We start from the raw sequence: 26,465 nt of genomic DNA, 5'->3' as shown, positions 1-26,465 counted from the left end.
ATCGACATGAGAGAGACACATCGATTGATTGCCTCCTGCATGTATTCCGATAGGGGCACTGGGGTGGAACTTGAAACCCAGATGCAGTTCCCTTGACTGGGAATGGAACCCTCAACCTTGCATGTGCAGGTTGATGCTCTAACCACTGAGAAGGCTGACCCGGGCTGCTAATAAGTAATTTAAATGGTTAGCTGAAAATCATGTTATATGACTTTTAAGTCATTTGCTTAACATTGTTTATGTTATCAGAGCGAAATTTGATTTCTTTATAGCACAGAGATTAGTCTAAAGAGAAAGGAGTTGTACATAAACACCTCTGGTAAAATCTAATTTTCTTCATACTCAAAAGGCAAAAACTAAAATTGTTTCCCTTAAGGTCAGGAACAAAACAGGGATGTCGCCCTTCACCAGTCTTAGTCAGCATGTGGAAGTCCTAGCCATAGCAATCAGACAGGAAGAGGAAATAAAACATATCCAAATTGGAAAGGAAGAAGTAAAACTGTCATTTTTTGCAGATGACATGATACTATATATAGAAAACCCTAAAGATGCCACCAAAAACTGGTAGAACTGATAGATGAATTCAGTCAAGTATCAGGTCACAAAATTAATATTCAGGAATGGGGGGCATTTTATACACAACGAACTATCAGAGAGAGACACTAAGAGGCTAATTCCATGTACAATTGCAACAACAGGAAAACAAGGTCCCCAGGAATAAATTTAAGGAAGTAAAACACCTGTTCTGGGTAAAATTTAAGGTACTAAAGAAAGAAAATGAGAAAGACACAAGCAAGTGGAAGCATATACCCTGTTGATGGATAGGAAGAATTAACATCATTAAAACGCCCATACTTCCCAAAGCGATCTATAGGTTCAATGCCATTCCTATCAAAATACTCCTGGCATATTCTCAGAACTAAAACATATTCCAAAAATATATATGGAACCCCGGAAGACCCCAGATAGCCTCAGCATGCTTGAGGAAGAGGGATAAAGCTGGAGGAATCACACTACCTGATTGTGGATCTGAGCCATAATTCAGCTTACTCTGTCACTTCCTGGAATGCTCTGGTTATGCACACAGTCATTCCTTTTGAAGATTATTCACGATGTAAGAAGTTACCAAAAATATCAAAAGGTGGCCACAACATCCCAAATTAGCAAGGAGACAAAGGAAGACCAGGGCTCTCCATTTATCATAACACCCATTCCCCATCTCCACCATTCCTCACCCGTGACCACTGTTAACCAATTCTGTAATTTTTTCATTTCAAAAATGGTGTATAATAAATTTGTCCAATGTTTTACAGTTGGTACTGACTTTCGTCACCCCAAATAATCCTCTGGCCATTCATCCGAATTGTTGTTGCATCAACAGTTTTTGTTTGTTTGATTCCTGAGTAGGGAATAACTACTCAGAAAAGCAACAGTTTATTTTGTTTTTTATCCATTTACCTATTGAGGGACATTTTTGCTGTATCAAGTTTGGGGGGCTATTACATATATTGGTGCCATGAATAATTGTGTACAGGCTTTTGTCTGCACATAAGTTTCCTTTCTCTGAGAGAACTGTTCAGGAGTGCGAGTGCGGGGACATGTGAGAAGGGTGTTTACTGCATTTTACAAACTGCAAGCTGCTCTCCGAGAGGGGCTGTTCCGTCCGCCTCTGCGGTGGCGATGTATAATGAGCCCTTTCCTCTGCCCCCGCCCCAGCCTCCAGGCTTCACTTTTATGTCGGCTGTTCCAGAGGATGTCTGGTGATCCCGCAGAGGAGTCCCAATAGGCATTCTTCTAATGCCGGTGTTGTTTAACACCTTCCCATGTGTTTATTCGACATTCATATATCCTCTTAGCTAAAATACTCTTCATATCTTTGGCCCATTTATTAATAGGGTATTTTAATAGTTGAAGGAGGAGTGTTCTTTATATGTTCTAGATACTAGTCTACTTTGAGGTACAGCCTTTGCAAATACATTTTTCTCCTGAACATAGCTTGTCTGTTAAATACATCCCTTTTGCAATGTATTTGACAAAACAAGTATTTTAAAATTTGCATTAGGTCCAACTTACTTATTTTTAATGTTATGGGTCATACTTTGGGTGCCAAATCTAAGGACTCTGCTTAGTCCTACACTCCCAAGATTATCTCCTGTGCTATCTTCTAGAAGTCTTAGAGTCTTACATATAATACTTAAATCTACTAGAAGCACGGTGCACAAAAATTTGTGCACTGGCGGGGGGGCGGGGAATTCCTCAGACCAACTTGTGCCCTCTCACAGTCTGGGACCCCTCGGGAGATAACCACCTGCTGGCTTAGGCCCACTCCCCCGTCACAGATGGCAGGCCCAGATCCCATGCTGGGGTGGGCAGCCGCTCAGATCCTGCTGCTGCCCGCCCCAGACACAGCAGGCCTGGATCCTGCGCTGGGGAGGGCGGCGGCTGGGGATCGCGCTGCCGCCAGCCCCAGGTGGGGGGCATAGCGAGATTTGCCTGCAGTATGCAAATTAGCCACCATCTTTGTTGGTGGTTAATTTGCATATTGTGCTGATTAGCCAATGGGATGCATAGCAAAGGTACAGTCAATTACCATGTTTGTCTATTATTAGGATGATCTAATTTGGGCTAATTCTTATTAAAGAGGGTTAGTTCAGGTGTTTTCCTCCCTCTCTTCTTCATTTCTCTCTCTCTTTTGTTCTTCTTTGCTATGGAAAAATCTAATCACTCTATTATCATTGGTTTTCCCTCCATAGAAGTGCTTTTGAACTTTGTAAACTGTCGGTTGGACATATTCTGTGCGCTGGTTATGAGTTCTCTGATTGGTTTCAGAGATCTAAGGGATTCTGTCCCTCATCAGTCATCTCACAGCCTTAATTAGGCAGGTTATGTAATAGATCATGAATCTATAGTGAGTCCTTCCACTCTATTTCTGTTCAAAATTGTTTTAGCAACTCTAGTTCCTCTGCTGTTCCTTATACATTTTTAAATACTATTGTCTCTATATACAAAATATCTCGCTGGGGCATTAATAGAAAATGTGTTAACCTCGATCAGTTTGGGGATGTTTGGCAGCTTTACTATGTTGAAGCTTCCAGTCAGTGCACACGGTATGGTTTTCCACTGTTTTAGACCTCTCATTCGGCATTTTGGTTGTATTCAGTCATTATCTTGCACACATTTTGTGAAATTTCTACGTAAGTATACCAAGCAATTGTAAGTGATGTATTGTCAATTTCAGTTTCCACGTGTTCATTGCTAGTATGTAGAAACATAGTTATGTTTTGTATGTTGATGTTTTATCCTGTGAACTTGCTGAACTCGGTTATTAGTTCTAATAGTGTTTTTATAGATCCCTAGAGATTTTCTATGCTGAATATGTTATCTGAAAGTTTAAACAGTTTAAGTTCTTCCTTTCTAGCATTCATGCCTTCCCTCCCCCGCTTTTTGCCATATAGTACTGACTGGCCTATAAGAATTATGTCAAATAGCAGTCAGGAGAGTAGACAATCTGCATTGTTTTTTATTTCATAAGAACATTCAGCCTTTTATCAGTTATAATGGTTGTTTTAGCTTTTTGTAGACTTTTTTATAATTTGAGGAAATTCTCTTTACTTTATGTTTCTGAAAAGTTTAATTATGAATTGGTGTTACATTTTGTTGGATGCATATTTCTGCATAAACTAATACAAACATATTTTTTTCTTGTTTAGCTGTTATTATGGTAGATTGCATTGACTAGTTTTCTAATATTGAACCAGTCTTGCATGAAATTGATCATGATATACAATTCTTTGTAAATACTTCTGAATTCTATTGCTAATATTTTATTTGAAATTTTTACACTATATTCATATGATATTAATAACACTATTAGTCTATATTTCCTTCCTTCCTTCCTTCTTTCCTTCCTTCCTTCCTTCCTTCCTTCCTCCCTCCCTCCCTTCCTTCCTTCCTTCCTTCCTTTCTTCCTTCCTTCCTTCCGTCCTCTGCTTTGTTCTGACTTTTGGGTCACTGTAATACTGATTAGAGAATAAATTATGTGGTATTCCCTCCACTTCTTTTTTTCTGGAAGAAAATGTGAAGAAATGATGTTAGTTCTTTAACATTCAGTAGAGTTCTTCAATGAAAGCATCACTGAAGAATTATGATTTCTTTTTACAGGGGTAACATAGGAATTTAATATCTATACTAATAAAAGCCTAGATGGCCCTCATGTGCGATGTCATCCCAAGATGGCTGCCACAAGATGACCACATGCAGAGTGGAGGCAGGGCCTGGCAGTTGCTCTGCACAGTAAGGCTTAGGGGGGTCCACGTGGAGGAGGCCGGTCCCGGTGGAGGGGGTGGGTCATGGCAGGGGAGGGCAGTTTTGGGCGATTGGGCCAGCAGGGGAGGGGAGTTGTGGACGATCAGGCCAGGAGGGGAGCAGTTAGGTATCAATCAAGCCAGCAAGGGAGTGGTTAGGGTGTGATCAGGCTGGCAGGCGGAAGCAGTTAAAGGCAATCAGGCAAGCAGGCAGGTGAGCGGTTAGGAGCCAGTGGTCCCAGATTGTGAGAGGGATGTCCGACTGTCAGTTTAGGCCCGATACCTGTGGGGTCCCAAATTGGAGAGGGTGCAGGCTGGGCTGAGGGACAACACCTGCCCCTTGTACACGAATTTCGTGCACCAGGCCATTAGTATTTAATAGTTACAGGGTTATTCAAATTAGTGGTTTCATATTTAATATTGTATTAAATTTATTAGGGTGATGTCAATAATAAAATTATACAAGTTTCAAGTGTACAACTCTATAATGCACCATCTGTACATTGTATTGAGCATTTACCTAACAAAGTCACATCTCCTTCATTAACTATTTATCCTCCATTTACCCTCTTCTACCTTCCCCAGCAGTCTTCTTTATTTTTTAATTGGTATATGTAGACCTTTAATATCGCATGCTACTATTTATGTGACATTTGTAGTTCTTGTCTATTAGCTCTGTCTTTTGTTTCTTTTGTCTTTTTCCTTTTTTTTCTAGGGGTTACTTGACCATTTTTCAGAATTCCTTTTTTATTTATCTATAGTATTTTTGGATGTCTTTTTATATAAAATTAGAGGCCTGGTGCACAGATTCATGCACTGGTGGGGGCCCTTGGCCTGGCCTGCGGGGATGAGGCTGAAACCGGCTCTCTGACATCCCCCGAGGGGTACCGGATTGTGAGAGGGCAGTTCTCGGGTGACACGCCCCAGAATTGGGCCCCTTCCTCCCTGGTTCCAGGTGCGTCACCCTAGAACTGCAGCTTCTAATTTACTGCAGCTTGGCAGCTCCTGCATTGAGCATCTGCCCCCGGGTGATCAATGCATGTCATAGCTACTGGTTGGGATTGTTTTCCCCCTGGTGGTCCTTGTGCATCATAGCTCCGTCATACAGTCGAACGGCCAGATGGTCACTTAGGCTTTTATATATATGGTGTAGATGTTAGTGGCTCCTCAAGATATATACAGAGATAGATATATAGAGAGATACACAGATATGAACACATACATCTAGAGTGCTTTTGAGTGTCTTAATATGGTTTCAGTGGCTGATCTATAGAGGTAAATGGATATAGATAGATGGATGAATAGGTAGACAGCTACATAGATAGATATATAGGCATATACCTATACAGGATTACAACTATGTGAAGATAGATCAACATATGCAGGTATATATATCCATCTATAGCTATAGTGATTTTGAGTGTTTTGAGCTCTTTCTTTCTTCTGAGATGGTTTTGCACATTTAACTTTAATATTTTTACTTTGTCTTCTCCTCCATTTAATTCAATAAATAATTTATGTTAGTACAAATAATCCATTCAGTGAAGGCATTCCATATTATTGAGGATATGGATGTGAGCATTGGTTTCATTATTAGTGAAAGAGAAGAAGATAGTAATTTGGACATTTTTAGGCTCTTGACATATAAGGTAGTGTTTGAGTGGAAGAATACATCCTAAGTCAGTGCTTCTCAAACATTAATATGGGGATATTGTTACAGACAAATTCTGATTCACTGGGCATGGCATAGGGCCTGGAACTTTAAATTTCTAGAAAACCAGTCAGTGTGATACAATTTGAGTGGCAAAGCCTTTGGTAACTTAAACTAAATGTATTCTCTTTGGGCATTCTATGCTAGTGGTGTGTTTGTTACATGATAACTTTAATAACATCCCTTGAAAATAATATAAAACAAGTTAAACATGAATCTGGAAGATGTGTACTTTGTATAAAAATGGATATTTTTATTTTTACAATTCTATCACCACCGTTATTATTATTATTATTATTATTATTATTTATTATTATTATTACTTTTCAATTAGTTCTACAAAATCCGAAGAGAGAATTTGTGGTTTTGCCAATTCCAAATGTTTTCAGAAAATGAATAATGAGAAACAGTTTGACTCTTTAAGTAGTACACATTCTCTTGAAGGTTTGCTCTAACATGTTTTATTTAAAATTAGAACAGATCTAGATATATTCTGATTTACCTGATATATATATGATGTGCATTAATTTTGTAAAGGATGTCAGATTTTATATAAAGATAAATTATTGAAGTTCATTTTTCTTTAGGCCATTCAAGTATTCCTATTCTTACTTGTTTGATAATCTATTACTTTTATATCTTTTTATCATTAGTTTAGGAATTTATATAATTTTCTTTATAATATTTAATTGCATTGCAAAACTATAATTCATTATCTGTATAACATTTAAAAAATATCTGTTGATCTAATGGCTCTGCACCCCTAATTATACTTCAAAAATGACTATACCACTTAGAGTACTAATAAAACATATGACTATGCTTTTCTAATTTATTGATCCAAAGGAGAAAATTGCTCTTTATATTCAGTAGCTCTGCATCTTGTTGAAAATAGAAAGAGAGCCATCTTTAAAAATTCTCTTTAAATAACAAAATACTTGAAGTTATTTTCAAGATACAAATAGTATAAGAATTTAGCTTCTATGGAGAAACTGAAATTACCATCCTCCCATTCTAAAACCGTGCATGGCACCCAATTCTCAGATAGATTATGCCCTTTCAAGTTGAATTTTCATTGCTGTTACCCCAGCAACTTTCAGTATCAACCAGGCAGCAAAACTTCATTAATCTTTTACCTCTAGTAATTCACATAGTATCCCCTAAGTGATGTATTTATGAAGTGAAGTTACACAGCAATAATTTATTTATTGTTTTTTTAATTTATTTTTATTGTTGAGAATATTTCAGATGTCTCCCATTGCCCCTTACCCCCCGCCCACACACACATCCTGCTCCTGCCCCATCCCAGGCTTTTGCCACACTATTGTCTGCGCCATGGGTTATGCAGATATGCATATAAAATTTTTGGTTAATCTCTCCCTACTCTCCCTGCCCCATGCCCTCTGAGATCTGTCAGTCTGTTCCATGCTTCCATATCTATGGTCCTATTTTGTTTATCAGTTTATTTTGTTCCTTAGATTCCATATATAAGTGAAATCATGAGATACTTGTCTTTCTCTGACTGGCTTATTTCACTTCTCTCCAGGTCCCTCCATGCTGTCTAAAAGGGTAAGCGACCCTTCTTTGTTTCAGCTAGATGGTATTCCATTGTGTAAATATACCACAGCTTTTTTATCCACTCATCTATTGATGGGTATCTGGGCTTTTCCCAGATTTTAGCTCTTTAAAATAGCACTGCTGTGAACATAGGAATGCATATTATCTTTCTGATTGGTGTTTCAGGGTCTTAGGGTATATTCCCAGAAGTGGGATTGCTCAGTCAAACAGCAGTTCTATTTTTATTTTTTTAATTGTTATTATTTTTAAATATATTTATTGATTGATTTCAAAGAGGGAGAGAGAGTTAGAAACATCAATGATGAGGAAATCATTGATCGACTGCCTCCTAAAGGCCCCCTACTGGGGACCAAGCCCCCAACCTAGGCATGTGACCAGGAGTTGAAGCATAACCTCCTGGTTCATAGGTCAATGCTCAACCATGGAGCCACACTCCGTGTTACTGGAGTAGGCCTGGCTCCATTGTTACTTTTTGTGTGGAAACTCCATACTGAGAAAAAGGGAACCCTAGCACACTGTTGGTGGGAAAGCAATAAATGTTTAAATACGGGCACTCAAATACTTTGCTCTGAAGAGCTATCCATTAATTTCAAATGAAGTTTTATAATCCATCATCTAGCTTGGGTGTCAATACAGTTGTCTTTGTTCATTCTGATTTTCAAGTAAAGTTACCTTCTTAAAACTTGTTCAAGTATAACATAACTAGTCAAGTGTAATAACCCTCAGTTTTCTTGCTCCTTGAATATGATAGTGTCTCGATCAGCTTTATAAATTTGTTGCAGTTTAAAATAATAAGGAAACTATTAGTTTCTTATTAAATAAATCCCATTACTTTATAGTATTTTTGGAGCTTTTCTTTAGGAATCAATAAAAGCCATGGAGAAGCAACATAATAAAGTCTGTCTAATTTAAAATTGCATCTCATCTCTGACCTCACATATTTTGATTCAAGTTATTCACCATATCAAACCCCACGCTTTAAAAGAAAGTAGGAAGAAGGGAATCTTACCCTTTGCAACAGTGTGGATGGGCCTGTTGTGTGTTGTGCTAAGTGAATTAAGCCAGTCAGAGAAAGACAAGGACCATATGGTTTCACTCATAGGTGGAATCTAATGAACAAAATAAACTAACAAATGAGACAGAAACTGACTCATAGAGACAGAGAACATACTGACAGCTGTCACAGGGGAGGGAGGTTGTGGGCACAGGTGAAAAAGGTGAAGGGATTAAGCAAGAAATAAAACTCAGACTCAAAGGGTAAAGGGGGGATAAATGGTGATAAAAAAAAATAAACCATAAAATTTTAAAAATAAAATAAATTACCAGTGCCCAGTTTCTGTGTAAATATTTATTGATAATCAAAAGTAGCTTAATGGATGTTCAGATTGTAGAAACAGAGCAGTGAGCACAGTGCCTAGCATGTAGCACTCAGGCATGATCAGTTACCATAGATAGCCAGTAACCTGTGGGTATGAGGCCCCATGAGAGTTTCCATAACAAGAAAAATGAACTCTCTGAGATAGAAATATCAAATGAACTCTGAGATAGAAATATCATACTCATTTTGAATTTGCTTTTGGCAGAGGTGGAATACATAAAAGTGGCAAAAACCAGTTTGTTACGTCTCTACTTTTTCCTCAGTATCTATATTATTATTTTTTATTTATTAATTTATTTTGCTACTACTTCCTCATTTTCCCATCCCTCAAGAACACAGGTATGATATATAAGTAGATTTTGTGTTTTCTGTTAATAGGATAAAGAAGTTGGGGAAATTTATATGCAGAGCAAAAAATATGCTACCACAGTTCACCTTACAATGATTAAGAAAATACTATAAGTATCAAGGTAACTATCTCTCTATTTTATCAATAAGCCATCCTGAAAAATCAATACCCATTTCTTCCTTTATGAATTATGTTACTATAAACAATAAGTCTGTATTTCCCCTAAAGGCTCACCCCTGTTGAGTGCTACACAATTTTACATTTATTTTATGTTGTGAGATACTTAATGGAAATTACTGATGAGTTAGTGAGATAACAGTAATTCTTCTGTTCCCTTAAATCAGTAGTTTTTGCTTCTAACAAATTCCCAGGTATTGAGGATGCTGGTCTGGAGGTCACACTTCTAAAAATGCTCTCCTTGCGGTCTATAAATTATATATATATACATACACACACACACACACACACACACACATATAAAGAAACATTTCATTCACATTTTTTCAATCTCATGAATATCATGGTTACAAGGAAATGTATAAAATAATTTATGATGAACAAATAGTGATAAAAATCATATAGAAGTGCAAATGGCATTCATGAAATATTGAGAGTTAGGTCAAGGTGTGATAAGTAATATAAAATCCAATTCAACTGGCTTCAACAAAACCTGATTTTATTGATTCGAGGAATGAAAAAGTCCAAGGATAGTGCTGGGTTCAGTCAAGACTAAATGTAATGACTGAGATCATGTCACCAAGGTCAGAGTTCCATGTTACGATGAGCGCCTTTCCCTGGGCCAATAAACACCGGCATCTCCAGCCCCTATCTAGTGGTCCAGTAGACTGAGGGCAGCCGGAGACTCTCATTCTTCCGCAGGCATGGAAGAAGACAGGGCATGTGCATATTTTCCCACTGGCTGTAGCAACACCTTCTCACGGCTCTGCTTGGCTGTCATGCCCACCCACAGAGACCAACAGGCTGGGACACACTGATTCACAGGAGGAAATCCAAGGCCACTTCTGTCCCATAGATGGGATAATCCTCCCAAACATAACGAGTCCAGAGCCAGAGAGCTCATTCCTCTAGGAAATTGAGATGCTAGTTTATCAAAAGTGTGACTACCGTGACTAGATTGAGGAGGGAAAGAACAGATGTGTTCACACTAGTTAATCAGTGTCAGATGCAAAATCTTTATGATCAGATCTATGGGATTCTATACATGAACAAATATAATGTACATACTGTTATACATAAAAAGGAAAGGGATCATATATATGTTGATAAATTCAGTTTGTGATTATATTTTCTTACATTAAGAGAGGAGTGATTCTCAAAATTTAATAATTTTAATGAATTAATCTTGGACTTCTATAAGTATGCAGTTTTTGTTTCTATTCACAAAGTCTTTAAAAAAAATACATATATAGTGGTCCTTCCTTTCTTCGTTTTTAACAAACACCACAAGTGAGCCTCCCATTATTTTAACATGTAAAGTGGCTTCTTACATCTTCTTTATGTCATCAAAAAATGAAGGATAAAGATTTTTACATTGAATTTACTCTCAATAATATCTCAGTTGTTTTCCTTCTGTGACCACTAAGCTATTTCTTTATCTCAGGACTTTTATCATCATCTACAAAAAAAAAAAAAAATCCACTTTTCTTGTGAAGCCTAATTCACAAAAGGTTGTTCCTTTCATTTTAATTGAGCAGATTCAAGTTCTTCTTATTTTTAGTGCATCGTTTTCACGCCCTTTAAGAAGTAGGTGTGGTGTTGCTAAGGCAAAAATTTAAACTTTAGCCAAACGAACAATAAACTACAGTAAAATAACAAAAGGAGCCTGAGGCCTTTCACATTTAAATATACTTTTCATTCCACACAGAAAATGGCGTCTCATTTTTCAGTGAGTCCCAGAACAGCAGGCCTATACAACTCCTTCAAAGCACATGAATCAATAGACTAAACAAGTTACACTGTAGCAGTTTAGACATCAAAACCACTTGTCTATGTCTTTGAGCAACATCATTGAAATCAATATATCCCCCCAGTCTACACTATTCCCCAAACTGCTCTTTCCTCTTACATATTCAAACAGCTGTAAACAAATTAATAAATTGCTCTGGACTTTTGTTTTCTCTGCTCCTGAATTTTAATTGATTTGTAGCGCTGGAAAATCCATGCAGGCTTGTTAGCCTGGCTGCTTTCCCTTTTCTGGCAGGAAGACGAGCACACTGAATAAGAGCTTCAGCCACACACTTCACTAACCACTTGTGGTTTTGATGTTAGACTCAAAGAGACTGCTGTTAAGCATTTAGTATGTCATTTTCCCCTATCATCGAAATGCAAAGCAAGAGTTTTCCTATCCAGGCCATAGCGATGCGGCCTGCGACGCCAGCGAGGCACACGATGCACAGATGCCTTCGAAGGCATCGGGTCCACGCCAGCTGCTACAGCAGCGCTTAGTCACTGACATCTGCAGGGCGGGAGATGCAGGGACAGTTCATTACTGAACCCCTTGCTTGCATGTTGTGTTAAGGAAATTAGCCAATTGAATTCCTTCTTTTTTCTTAGTTTCAGACAGGAAGGGAGAGGGAGAGATAGAAACATCGATTCTGGTCAAGGGCACATGCCCGGGTGGCAGGAGGCAGCCTGTCAATGATCTGTCTGATATTATAATCTGATTCCTGCAAGGATAACTCACATGCTTCTAAGTGTAGGGGGAAAAAATGTAATATTTCTCAGCCTGGAGCCACCTAGAAATTGATCCAGAACTGCAAAATGCAGAAAAAGCAACAGTCCTGTGCCCGGGGATGTTGTCCTTCAGAAATGTTGAAAAGAAAAGGAATTTCCCAAACAAAATTGAAGTTTATCATCACAAGACATGCTTTACAAAAAAAAAAAAGCAATGAAATTCTTCAAGTTGTTACAAAAAGATATGCTCCTAACAGCATGAAAACATTTGAAAGTCTAAAATAAAAATTCACTGAATGTAAGAATGTAGTCAAATTAGGAATATTCTTATACCGTCATAGTGGTATCATACTAAGGAAATCATACTCAGCTCTAGTACAGAAGACAAACTATTCAAAATAACTCTAGCTTGCAATAATTTGTTAAAGGAGAAAAATATTTAAAAGTTGTAAATTATGAAAATGACATAAAACGTGGGAGTGGCAGTTAAAGTGCAGTTTTTATATGAAGTAAAAAAATATATTGTTATTAGTTTCAAATAGACTGTTCTGCATCACAGTAGATGCAGAAAAAGCATTTGACAAAATTTAATATTCTCTCATAAGGAAAACTCAACTAATTAGGTATAGAAAGAATGGATTTCAACCTAATAAAGGCTCTCTATGACAAGGCAACAGGTAACATCATGCTCAATGGTGAACAGCTAAAGGCTTTACTTCTAATGTAAGGTATAACGCATGGTTGCCTACTCATTACTTTTCAACAGAACACTAAAAATTATATCCAGAACAATACATAAGGAAAAAGTAATAAAAGCCATCCAGATCAGAAAGGAAGAAGTAAAATGTTCTGTATGCAGACAGTAATATTAAATATAGAAAATGCTGAGACTCCATGAAAAACTAATAGAACTAATAAATTCCATAAAATTGCAGGATACAAAAATCAACATACAGAAATCAGTAGCGCTTCTATACATCAACAATGAGCTATCTGAGAAATTAAGGAAGTAATTCCATTTACACTAGCATTAAAAACACAAAAATTAGGAATAAAGTTAACTAAGGAGGTGAAAGATCTGTACACTTAAAACTATAAAATATTGATGAAAAATTTCAGGAAGCCACAAATAAGTAGAAATATATATATTTCAAACATAAGTACTCAATAATGAAAATTCATAGTAAAAATACTTAATGTTTAGCATGGAAATTCCTAAATATTTCCCTATCACCATTTTCCATCCCTTTTGATAACCAAGGTGACAAAAACTCAACTCAAGCTAACTGTGGCAAAACACAACAAAACAATAAAAAAGGGCAGAGGGGATTGACAGATACAGAGTGGTTCCCCCTCATTCATGGTTTTGTTTTGCAGTAGTCAACTGCAGTCCGAAAATATTAAATGGAAAATTCCAGAAATGAACAATTTATAGTTTTAAATTACACCATTCTGAGTAGCGCGATGAAATCTCACACCATCCCACTAGGGAGACGGGTCATCCCCGTGTCTGCTGTGTCCACACATCAGGCTGCCCCACTTATCAGTCACCGGGCAGTCCTCTTGGTGATCAGGTTGACTATTGAGGCATCACACTGCTTGTGTTCACGTTACCCTCGTAGTAGCCTCATGCTGTGTCACAGTCCTAGCTCATTCAGCTCACTTCATCTCAGCACATAGCCACTGGAAGTCTCACATCATCACCAGTAGAAGGGGGTGAGTATAGTACAAGATATTGGAGAGAGACTGTTTCCACACAATGTTTATTTTAGCATAATGTTATCACTGTTCTATTTTATTATTAGTTAGTACTATCCATCTATTAATGCGCCTAAATTATGAATTAAACTTTGTCATAGGTATGTAGACAAAAGCAGTATCTATAGGGTTCACTACTACCCTCAGTTTCAGGCATTCACAGGGTTCTTGGAAAATATCCCCCATGGACAAGGTGGGAAGGGGGCAACTGTGAGATGTTTATAAAAGTTTAGGAAAAACTATCTTGATGTATAATTGAAATTCGGATATGTGCATCTGAATTTAAAATAGGTTTTTGGGATATCTGTTTCCAACTTTTAACAAATAATACATATTATTGTCAAATGTACATAAAATACTTAGCAAACTTGATCACATATTGGATTATAAACAAACTTCAATAAATTTAACAGGTGCAGTCATTAAGAATTTATTACCTAACATAGTGGAATTTTAAAAAAAGCAATAACAAAAATCAAAGAGTGATGTCATCAAGAAAGCAGAATAAAGAAGTCTTATTGAAACTCTTCAAGAAATTACTATCTATTGGATAAAAATACGAATAAAATAGGCAGTACAGTACAGTAGAGTTCTTGCTCTAAGCTTCATTATGAAGGTTAAGAAACCTCACACAGTTTTTTTCTAGACCAAGATTTCTAAGAATATTTAATAGGCAAATATAAATTGTAAATTTCCAAGTATGAATCATATGAAAATATACTCAAAGTCATTTTTCCCCAGAGCTTCTCTTTCCAGGAATAATTATTATCACACTCTACATTAGTGACCTATGGAATAAAGCCAGGGCCATTTTATTCCAGAACTCTTATCCCCAAACATTTTCTTTGTATGTCTGCATTCTTGTAATAGGATCTGTGCTTGGTTAGATGAGAGAGGGTTATAGGGAGAGTGCATTATAGATATTCGGAACCCGGAACCTGTGACTCAAAACTTTAATTGTATCAGTGTAAATGAGCAGTGTCAGAGAGTGGAGTGATCGATACAATTCAAGCGTGCAAACAACTCCGAACTCCTTCCTGAGCTCCTCCTTACAAGAAAATAACCGCGCCTCTCCTTCTGAGAGTAACCATATGGGCCCCGCTAGCCAGCTGACTCTTACCACATTTTGAAGTTTCCTGGAAGCTAGTTCATCAGAGGCATGACTTCCAAACTGCTCTCAGGAGCTGACTGACTGGTCACACCTCAGGCGGCTGGAAATATGTTTTGGCTGCTGTGTACTCTTAGGTGAATGCAACTGTTGTGTTATTTAAATCTCTGTATAAAATACGCAATGTTAAACTGAATTAAATGTTACCCCATCACTCAAATGTCCGAACTCTATGATATGTTTCTGCTCTGTTTGTCTTACTGCCAGTGCCTCTGGAAGACGCAGCAGATTTCTCCCCGTGGGAGAACTGAGGAGGCACTTACTACAGACCTTCTCCCTTCCCTCTGCAGGTCTTGTAGGCTCCTTTACCACTGCCATCCTGTAGGCATGGCATTTGTTCCCGCCATTGCCCGGGGAGCACGCTTCTATGTCAAACTTCTGTCTGTCTTTACGTGACCATTGATTGGCCAATTAGCTTAAAGGTTTTAAGCAATGCATATATTAGAATACTTATGAACAAATTCTATTGATTGAACAACATTAATATTTACCGCCATGTGACAGCGCAGAATCGTTTAAACTTGGCTGTCCTCTGTGGTGGGCCAAAGGCGAAGGGGAAGGTTTTTGATACCACAAATTTCACTTGTACCTGTCAGATAAAATGTCACAAACATCTACCTTGAAAAGGAGTTAATTCCCATCAGGTATGTTTTGGCTGGAATGCACAGGACATAATGAATGCCTGAAATATTTTTTTTAAAAATGACCAGAAATGTATTGGAATGAAGTAAATCAGCAAAGTGCTTATTAGGTAATAATCAGTAAACATTTGATATCTTAAATAATTGAGTTAGAAATTATAATTGAGTGAAGATTCCATTCATACTGTGTAGTACAGTCTTCATGAGATACAGGTCTCCAATGCAGAACATATATATTATTTTGTATTCCATTTACTCAGAACCTCCTCATAGCCAGTAAAATATTACCTGACATAATTTGAGTGAATTGGACGCATTTCCTTGGGATTTTATTGTTAAACCTGAAAGGGTAGAATGCCTCCCAGCACAGCAAGGGGCCCGCAGGGCCTGCTGGGTCAGGGGGACTGATGGCGACGTCAAAGGCAGTGCCTTGCCCAAGCTGTTCCTGCCATCGGGTGTGACTTCTGCCCTTTCTTTGGTTCAGTCTGTTTCCCAAGGCTGGTGTTCTGGGCTTCCTATCGGCTTAGGGACTGCAAAATGTCTCTCCCAAATCCCCTTTCTGTTTGGGCTAGCCAGAGCAGCACCTCCCTAGCAAACCTCCAGTGTTCCTATGGCTCAGGACCCTCACCGGGCATCCCACCCCTGCTTGGGTCAACCGTCTTCAAGCCTTGCCTATGTGTCCCACAGAAGACTAGTATGTATTAATGTTTAGGAACATGCTATTGAGCCTTCTCTAGCATATATGTGTGGACACACACACACAAACACACACACACCCTCATTAGTGAAAGCCATACCACCCAGCAGCATATACGGAGGTAGATGTTGAAAGCGCATAATTTTTATCTAAGTGGTTCTGTGGCTTCACCTCTTTTTGAAATGTGAGAGACAATAAGCCACTGTTAAAAAGTCTCTTTAATACTAAAAAGAGTAATAAGGCAGAATATCTACCGGTTGTTTAATGCCAGGGCTTGCTATAGACTTTGCAAAACCACAGAGGAATAAGGTGAGGACCCCTCATGCTCCTGCAGACGTTACACGGGGTCTGGTCATGAGGGACTCAGATCACGTTTAACCTTGAGGTTTCAGAGAGGACTCATTATATACAACTTTACTGGAGATTAAGTTTGAGGATAAAGACAACCAAACCTCACCTGGTAAAATAGCCTGTTTCAGATGATATAAAACCTCTGACGACTCAATGAAAATTTACCACAGAATTTAAGGTTTACAAGGTTTCATATATAAAATGGTCCTTATTTTTTTCAAATTAAGTTAGTTTTTACTAAATCAATACATATAATATTATTAAGAACTATTCTCCATCTTTTCATACTTCTTTGTTTAATTTCTTACACTAATGTTCGTTATTTTAACTTTCTCATGTTTGCAACTTTTTCTGTTATCTTTTTTACGTCATTCTTAATATCTTGTATTTATGGTTATATGAGTACCTTACTAAAAAAACCCATTGTTATTGGATTTTTATTTGTACTTTGTAAAATGTGTTCACACTGATTGCTATTAGATAGTTTTGTGTGTGTGTGTGTGTGTGTGTGTGTGTGTGTGTGTGTGTGTGTGTTTTCCCAGCCCATCTCTCTCCTCAGATAAAATTTCCTATTTTTCTCAATATCTAATTTATTCACATTCTGTCTGGCTATGATGATGTCTATTCTATTTCTTGTTTGTGGTTGTTTTCAATATAGTATGCTGATAGCTTTGGATTTCTTACACATCAAGTTGAAATGTTGTTCCCATTGAATTTCAATTTACTGATAAACTTATCTTTAGTTTTGCTGTAAGTTGAATTGAAACTGAGAGGAGATTTAAAATAAGGCGAAGAGGTTTTCAGTCAGCAGTATAGTCTCTAGCAGTAGGGGGTGTTGCTGGAATTGAAAGGGTTTAATGGTTGGTGGATGGAAAACTGAGCTTGTGTAAGGCATTTGCTGGAAGTGGCCTTTCCTTTCATGTCTGCTGTGGTCCCCTAATGGAGGCAGGAAATTCCAGTGGAAAGCACAAAGACTAGAGGGGACTGCTCCGTCTCACTTGTGCTGTGTTTAAATCTGCTGGCTAAGTTAGCATTTTCAATCTTAGTAACTTTACTTGAAAATGCAAAGATAAATAAAATACATTGCAAGATGAAATGCGAAAAATCAGAGTTTTGAGATGATTGGGAGGAGGAAGAAAGAAAAAAATTTTCTTACAGTTGACTGTTATCTATGAAAGGCTGCACATCATCATAATATTAAATACATCCACAGGTGATTATTTTATCTTAAAATGTCATAAAAACAATGAATGAGTCTTAAATGACTTATTTGATAATAAATACTGTTTTCTGTTGCACACGTCATATAAAAATCCTTTTAATATTTAAAACATTAACCAGCTATGACATACAAGCTACTTGTTTGTCCTGTGAAAAGACAAGCTAAATTCACTTATCTTTTAATTTTGTGAGCTTGTAGACTCTCAAAGATTACGGCTGAAATAAAACATCATAATTATTTAAGAAGGTGATCACCCTGATTATTTTTTAATAAGACAAAATTGGGAGAATGAAGATCAGCAATTACAAGAATTGAGTTTTATAAACAGCTACATTTTTTATTTTATTTAGAAATAGATAACTATGGGTAGATTTTTTATATTTTCATTATTTGCCTTTCTAAGGAAGAGAGCTTTTGTTTTGATTTTTATTTCTAGTGAGATAATTTTTCTTAAATTATAATGTTATGCAATATTATTACATCTTGAATCATTAAACTAATCTAACATTAATCTCTATTTTCTTATGCTCAGAGATGTTTATTTAAAGTTAGAGGCCCAGTGCACAAATGTGTGCACAGGTAGGATCCAGTGGGCCTGCCCAGATCGGGGCCGGTCAGGGATAGTGGCGGGGTGGTTGAGGGGATGTGGGAGGTTGATGGTTGGCCCCGCCCCCAATCGGCATGGGGGGTGATCAGGGGCAGGGATGGCCAAGGGGAGGGCCGCGGACAGTTGGGGGTGCCGATCAGGCTAGTTAGCTGCCACAGTGGGTGTGATAGCAACCAGTCGTTCCAGTCATTCTGGTCATTCTGGTCATTCTGGTCATTTCGTCATTCTGGTCACTTGGCTTTTATATATGTAGATGTGTATAATGACTGTGCTTAATTATAGAAAGTTTATACTATCCACGGTAGAAAGCAGCAGGTGTAATTATCAGATAACAACACCCCTGGGTGCTTAGAGCCACAAAGCTGTGTCTGGCCCAGATATTCTCTTCAGGGATGATATTAGGTCATGGTAGCTATTATGGCCCAATAGCCTGTTATGACTTAAGCTTATTTATAAACTAAAATCGACTACCAAAAATTCTATGCTGTGACAAGCTATATTTGACATAATTTTCTTGTGTACTTATATTTAAAGCTACCTAAAGTTGTTTAGGGGGAGTTTATACTAATAAGTAAACTTGAATCTATATGAAATCATAATTTTAAAAATAACATTTATTATAATGATCTTAAAATCATCTAAAATAAAAACAATTCACTAAACACAAGCAATATTTATTATACATTATTTCATTGTAGTAAATATGCGTATATAAAAATGTTACAGGTTGGATGAATTTTGAAGAATTGAATCATAGCCAGGCAATGGAAACTGATTAAGAAACAGCATCGTCAGTTTCCTGAAAATCCCTCTCATATTCCCTGTATAATATCTCACAAAGGGTAACCCCTGTCTTGGCTTCGGGCACTATAGTTTAGTTTTGGTTTGCTTTATTTTGTTTTGTTTTTTACTTTCATAAAAGTAAAATTATCTATATGCTACTTTGCATAACCTCTTATATTAGAAATTAAGTTTGTAAAATTCATTTTTTAATGGAGTGTGCTTTTAATTTCTTCATATTCAATGCTGTATGTGATCACCGTGTATGATTATACTATGTGAGCATCCATTCTGTTGCTTTGCATTGAGAAGGTTTGGGCTCTTATCAATAATGCAGGTATAAATAACTTGGCACATGCTTTTGGGTGAACAGATGTTCACTTATTTTGGTTATATTCCTGTGGGAGCAATTGTTAGCATACAGGACCTGCACGTATTTCACTACCGTAGATGTTGCCCAATAGTTTTCAGAAGTTATTTTTGTCAATTTATACTTCTAGAAGCATTAATATAAGCTTGATTATCTCTACATAATCTCCAAAAGCTGTTTTTATTTTAACAATTCTTGTGATAAAATTATTTCCTTATTTTTCTATTCATTTTTTGTCAATTTATTTTGTATTTATAAGAGTTTTTTATGCCAAAACCGGTTTGGCTCAGTGGATAGAGCGTCGGCTTGAGGACTGAAGGGTCCCAGGTTCGATTCCGGTCAAGGGCATGTACCTGGGTTGCGGGCACATCCCTAGTGGGAAATGTGCGGGAGGCAGCTGATCAATGTTTCTCTCTCATCGATGTTTCTAACTCTCTATCTCCCTTCCTCTCTGTAAAAAATCAATAAAATATATTTATATAAAAAAGAGTTCTTTATATTCTGATATAATTATTTCAAATCCTATATAATAAAGAGGTAATATGCAAATTGACCATCACTCCAGCACACAAGATGGCCACCCACATGTGGTCACAAGATGACCAACAAGAGAGGGCAGTTGGGAGGGACCAGGCCTGCAGGAGAGGGCAGTTGGGAGGGACCAGGCCTGCAGGGGAAGGAAGTTGGGGGTGATCAGGCTACATGGGAGGGCAGTTGGGGCTGACCAGGCTTGCAGGGGAGGGCAGTTAGGGGCAATCGGGCTGTCAGGGGAGGGCAGTTAGGGGCAACCAGGCCAGCAGGGGAGGGCAGTTGGGAGGGACCAGGACTCCAGGGGAGTGCAGTTGGGAGCGATTATGCCTGCAGGGGAGGGCATTTGGAGGTGAGGCAATCAGGCAGGCAAGCAGGTGAGCAGTTGGGAGCCAGCAGTCCTGGATTGTGAGAGGCATGTCCCAGATTGGAGAGGGTGCAGGCTGGGCTGAGGGACACAAGCCCCACCCCCCCATGCATGAATTCCATGCACCAGGCCTCTAGTATTATATACTAGGAATAGCTTTCCCAGTCTTTGGGTTGCTTTTCCTTTTGTCATAGAAGTTTATTTTATAAATATAAAAATTTAATTGTAACAGTACACCTTTTTATTTGCATCACGAGAGGTATTTCATTGTTGCTGTTATGTTGTTCTTTTTGATTAATCTTTGTCTCATCCAAGTTCATGTAAAGATTATCCTCTCTGCTTACTAAAAAAAAAAAAAATAGAGGTCAAATTTTCATTTTCCTTAAGTTAAAATATATTCTAACATGTTTTTCTAATGTTGTTGGTCTATTTAATATGTAGCTCTGTAGTATTTCCCAGGCAAATTGGAGATTTGGGTATTTGTCATTATGATCAACGTAAAATTTTGAATGGTTGTAGTCCTTTGAAATATTTTTAGCATGTTAACCAATTTTTTGTTTAAAGTTCAGCAGTGTTGTGTACATTCACATTATTGTGCGACATATCTCCAGAACTTTTTCATTTTTCAAAATCAACACTTATACCCATTACACAGCTACTCATTACCCTCCTCTTCTTCACCCCTTATTCCACCCCTCTCCCCCCACCATATGAACATTTGCCTTTTTGTGACTGGCTTATTTAACTTAGTGTAATGTCTTCCAGGTTTGTCTATGCTCGGAGATGTGACAGCTTCCTGTTTTCAGACTGAATGATGCTCCATTGTGTGCAAGCACTGAATGTTGTCATTGGTGGAGGTTTGCATTACTCTGCCTCTTAGCTTGTGAATGATGCTGCTAAAACACCGGTGGGCAGATATTTTTTCTAGACCATGCTTTCAATTCAGGTTTATAGAACGATTAATCTCCCACTCTATAGTGGATTTTCCTAGTTTCAGTTCTCCTACTCTTTTGTTTAAGGTGTATTGAGGTTAGATTCTGGTTGGTTATACACTTAGTGTCACAATATCTTCTTATAGCATTGTCCATTCTTATTATGAAGTGATTTTTATCTGTATAATTAAGTTTGCCTCATGAGTGTATTGTTTTCTTTTTGTTTTTGTAAAACCTGCAACGTCATTAAAAGCAGTCACCCATGTCACACCTCTCAAAGTATCATGCCTCTTAAATCAACAAGTGCAGACACTGCTGATCTTATGATGCCTTGAACTCCATCTGTACCTTATTCCAATTCAAAACGTTGAAAGCTTTAATAAAGGTTTATTTAATGACATGGCCTACTTTAAAAGGGCCAAGGGGTTCTTATTGCCTCCAGGTAGGTGAAGAAGCTAATACAAATGCCCATGAAAACCATGAATTCTCCACTCACTTTTCAAAATGGGATAGTATTTAATATTTTGATTGTTTGCCAGTCAAATACAGGAAAAGTTATATAATATAATTGATTCACATTTATTGGGAATAAATATGGATGTATTTTTTAACTTGCTATTCACTTTTAATTTAGCTTAATTTGTCCATTTTTCCTTTCGCATGTTTCATATTTTGATTAATTTAGGAGTTTGTGGCAAACTAAGGAACTAGTGCCCTTGATATATGTTTACATGTTCCTCATAAAAATATTGATTTATTTTTAGTTTTTATGATGTCTTCACCACACCAGAGTTTTGAAAATTTTCTTTTTCCTTAATCACATTTTTAGTGCATTCTTCATTGCTTCTTATTTTACTTTTACTTACAATGCATACTCAACCCCATGATTAAAAATAAACCCAAATATTGTTCCTAGTATTTACATTTATGAGCTAATTCATATGGAATTCATTTTGATATAAAGATTAAATTAGTGATCCAACACTTCATGAAAGAGCTCGTTACATGTCCCATTACCATTTATTGAATAATTCATCTCTTTTATCAGTAAAGGACATCTTTATCATTTTCTGAATACTCACAAATAGCTCTATTTACTGAGTTCCTACAGTGATAATTATGGCCCTCAACAATGTCCACGCATTTACTCATTTGATCTACCCTACAACAGAAAGAAAATGGTTTAATTCCCATACCAATACCAGTACTCACAGCATATATACCAGAACAATTTCAACATGTCTTTGCAGTTATTTTTGTCCTTCGAGTAAATATCCCACTGAGAGTGAGCTATGATAATGCTGTGTTTTAAAGTTCCCTCTTTTAATTATTTGTATACGTGGTTATGTTACTGAATTTGATACTAGGGTTAGGTTTATTTAGTTTTTCTTCTTCAAAGGGCCATTTTAAACATTTTATCCTCTTTTTAAATGTTTTTTACATTTTAGAAAATGTATTTTTTGAAATGGACATCAATAACATAGGGTAAGTCAAATTTATCTTCTACCCAATATTCACCCACCCTCTTAAAAATCATTTTTATTAGTTTGGATTTGTCCTGTCTCTCCTATTTTTTAAAGGCTGCTTGGCTGCTTTATTGTATTCTGCACCTTGCTGCTTTTCATTCCACATCAGCCGATTATGTTGATGTAGGTCTTTCATATTCCTTTTTACTGCTGCACAGAAGCCCATTGTGTGGGTCTGAGCTACGTGTCTTCTATGCATGGAGTCCAGGTATTTTCCAATGTGGTGCCATTATAAAATTTGCCACTGTGTACACACACACACACACACACACACACACACACACACACACAGGGTTTGGCATAAGTGGGTATAAGTGGGTTTACAGTTGTCCGTATGTGAGAGACAAAGAGAGTTTAGCAAAGAATGTTTATTCTTGTATTATTATTTATTACTAGAGGCCCGATGCATAAAATCCGTGCATGGGTAGGGTCCCTAGGCCTGGCTGGCGATCAGGGCTGATCTGTGGGTGACCGGCTGGGAAATTGGTGGGGCCCCCACTGGAACTTGCCTTGGATGGCCTGGTGTCACCTGCTCGCCAGCCCTGCCCCCCACCACCATTGCCAGTTGGGGCCTGCGGGCTGGGGGCAACTCCTGCATTGAGCATCTGCCCCCTAGTGGTCAGTGCGCATCATAGCAACCAGTTGTTCCGCTGGTCATTCTGCCATTCAGATTTGCATATTAGGCTTTTATTATATAGGATTGCGTTATTCTCCATGCAAACAAGTGTAAACCTACTTTTGACTTATCTCTTTCGCCACAACCTTGCCATCTCAGTTTGGTGCAGAACTTTAAATAATTTAAATTACATTTTTATTGTTAAAAGTATTATACATGTCCCCCTTTTTTCCCCATTGTCCCCTTTTAGCCACCCCCAGCCTCCTGACCCTGCCCCAGCTCTTCACCACCCTATGGTCTCTGTCCATGGGCTATGCAATAGGCATACAGATTCTTTGGCTGATATCTCCCCACCCCTCCCACTTTCCCCTCTGCTATGCTTCTGAGTTTCTGGATGTCTTTGTTCATCAGCTTATTTTGTTTCATTAGATTCCACGTGAGTGAGATCATGTGATTCTTATATTTTAATATACACTTCAATATGCACTCTGTATATTAATCTTAATAAGAATGTTAAGAGCACAATATTAACTCTGTTTTACAGACAAATAAACGGGCACAGAGGCTGCTGACATGCATAAGGTCACTTGGTTGAACAACAAATGTGCCACATCTACACAGAACATCACTCTCCTGGGTCTGCAGTTTTCCATTCAGTGGCATCCTCTTTTGTCAGAAAACAATGCATTCAAACATCTTCACACACTGGTTGAAATAAAGCTGGGATGTGTCTGTGAAAAATCACTTCTTATTCAGAATGCCCCAATACTTGTAACCTGATATAGGTTCCCAAAAAAGGCATTACATTAATTTGTTGTGTGAAAGTTAACACTCTTAATTGAGAGTATATTTGATGCCACATTTAATAAATAAATTGATCAATTCCAAACAAATTGCATATGAGTTCAAAGTGTCCGTATTATCTCTGTGAGAACAAACACTTAAAATCAATGAAAAATTTCAAACTAGGATGGAAAACAGCATTTATCCTTCACATTTGTAATATGTTCTCATGTGGTTTATTTTTATTTTGAGTTCTAACTTTCTTGAAGTAGGTTTATGAGTAATAATATTTTGATAATCCTTTGCTGTAAATACAGAAATGGAATAGTGTGATCTCTGTTTCCAAGGTTCTATATTTTAGCACAAATATATTAGCACATATGAATGTAAACCCTTACAGTATACTTGGCAGACTGCACTGCATTGTAAGCATTGTAAGCAGATATTTAAGGAGACGTGTTCTGTGTTACATTTAGTTGTTTAGTAGCAACATGAGGTCAGTGTGCTGATGGCTAGTAATTAGTTAGAAGATTCAAAACCACATTACCAAAATATCATATTTTTCACTTATTTAAATTATACTTGCATCCACAGCAGATATAGCAACCAAAATTAAGTTACATTTTCTTATATATGCAACTTGTTATTATCTTGGCTTTAATTCTATGGTGAAAGATAACTTTTTTTCATATATTTATACACATATGAATATATTTTCCCTCCTTTACTCCCCCTCAATCTCAAGCAAAATATTCCCAAAAGAAGAAGTTATTAAAATGAATGACACGATTTAAGCTTAATCTCTCCTTTAGACAATGTTCCCCGGAGTATGGTACTAGGGTCATTTGCATTGAAATCATGGGAATTTGTTTATTATTTCAGACTTCTTGACCAGGTCACAAATTTGAATCATAATCTCTGGGTACATAATCCCAATATTCGTAGTTTGAGCAAAGTCCTAAATAAAACTCAACAACCAGTAATATCCCCGTGTCAATGTAATATCAAGGGATTTAACACTAATACTTTCTATCTCACGTAGAGAAAGGACCCCAGTTATAAAGGGCCTACAGAGCTGGACAGATAAACAGGAATAAAGTGTTAACTGTACTTAGCAAAGCAAGAAATGGAAGCCTGGGAATTCCTGTTTTTCATGTAGACCACACTCATTTTGGAATTGCATAAGTAATGCTGTGTGAGAAGGACATTGTTAGGAGAATTCAGACCATTAGAAAGAGTGGGCTGAGTGAAACCAAAACAGAACTTCGGTGAGGTGGTTTACTTACCCACTCTGAGCCCATATCCTCCTCATTGGGAGAGGGATAGGAATGGCGTCTGCCTCACAAAGCGGCTGAGAAGAGAGATGGAGTGATGTGACGTGGATTGCCGCTGTATAATTTCATCTCTCTCCTCTCTCTGCTCTCTCTCTCTCTCTCTCTCTCTCTCTCTCTCTCTCTCTGTATGTGTTCTATATGTGTATGTGTGTGCATGTATATTAACATTTCTAAGTTAATGCAGGAAAACAGTAGTGAGTATGCTTTTTCTGGAAGTAAAATAACAGTATTTGTCGGTCAGTTTATTGAAGAAAGCAATCTATTTTTTCCTTTAACAAAATGCAGTAGTAACAATAAGCATTATTCTATTATCCCCTTTATTATGCATTATACTCCTTTGTCTTAAATTTCAGAAAACAAACAACTGGCATGCACAGTGTCTGATTTTGTTAGTGAACTTTTGAGACATTAAGACTTTTAATGAAAGTTTATTTTGGCTTATTTCACTAATGCATTAAGCTTTTTCATCATTAAGTGGGTTTTGTCACATTTTATCCTTTAATAGGTGTTTTTCTTCAAACAATGTATTTCACTATAATTGAAACTTTGTAACTTTGAGAGGAGCTCATAGCTGGCCAGGGTGGCAGGAAAGAAGCCTTCTGCTCACTCCAGCTCCGTGGCCATGGCCAGCTGAAAGCAGGTATCTGGAGTTTATTTACCTTCTATAATTGAAACTTTGTTGCTTTAAGTGGAGCTCAGAGCAGGCGGAAAGCTTGGCTTCCTCCATCATTGGGGCAAACAAGCCCCCTGATTGCTCCAGCTCTGTGGCTG

Source organism: Myotis davidii, unplaced genomic scaffold (assembly GCF_000327345.1).
Source record: "Myotis davidii unplaced genomic scaffold, ASM32734v1 scaffold184, whole genome shotgun sequence".
NCBI lineage: Eukaryota > Metazoa > Chordata > Mammalia > Chiroptera > Vespertilionidae > Myotis > Myotis davidii.
This window is presented reverse-complemented; position numbering follows the sequence as displayed.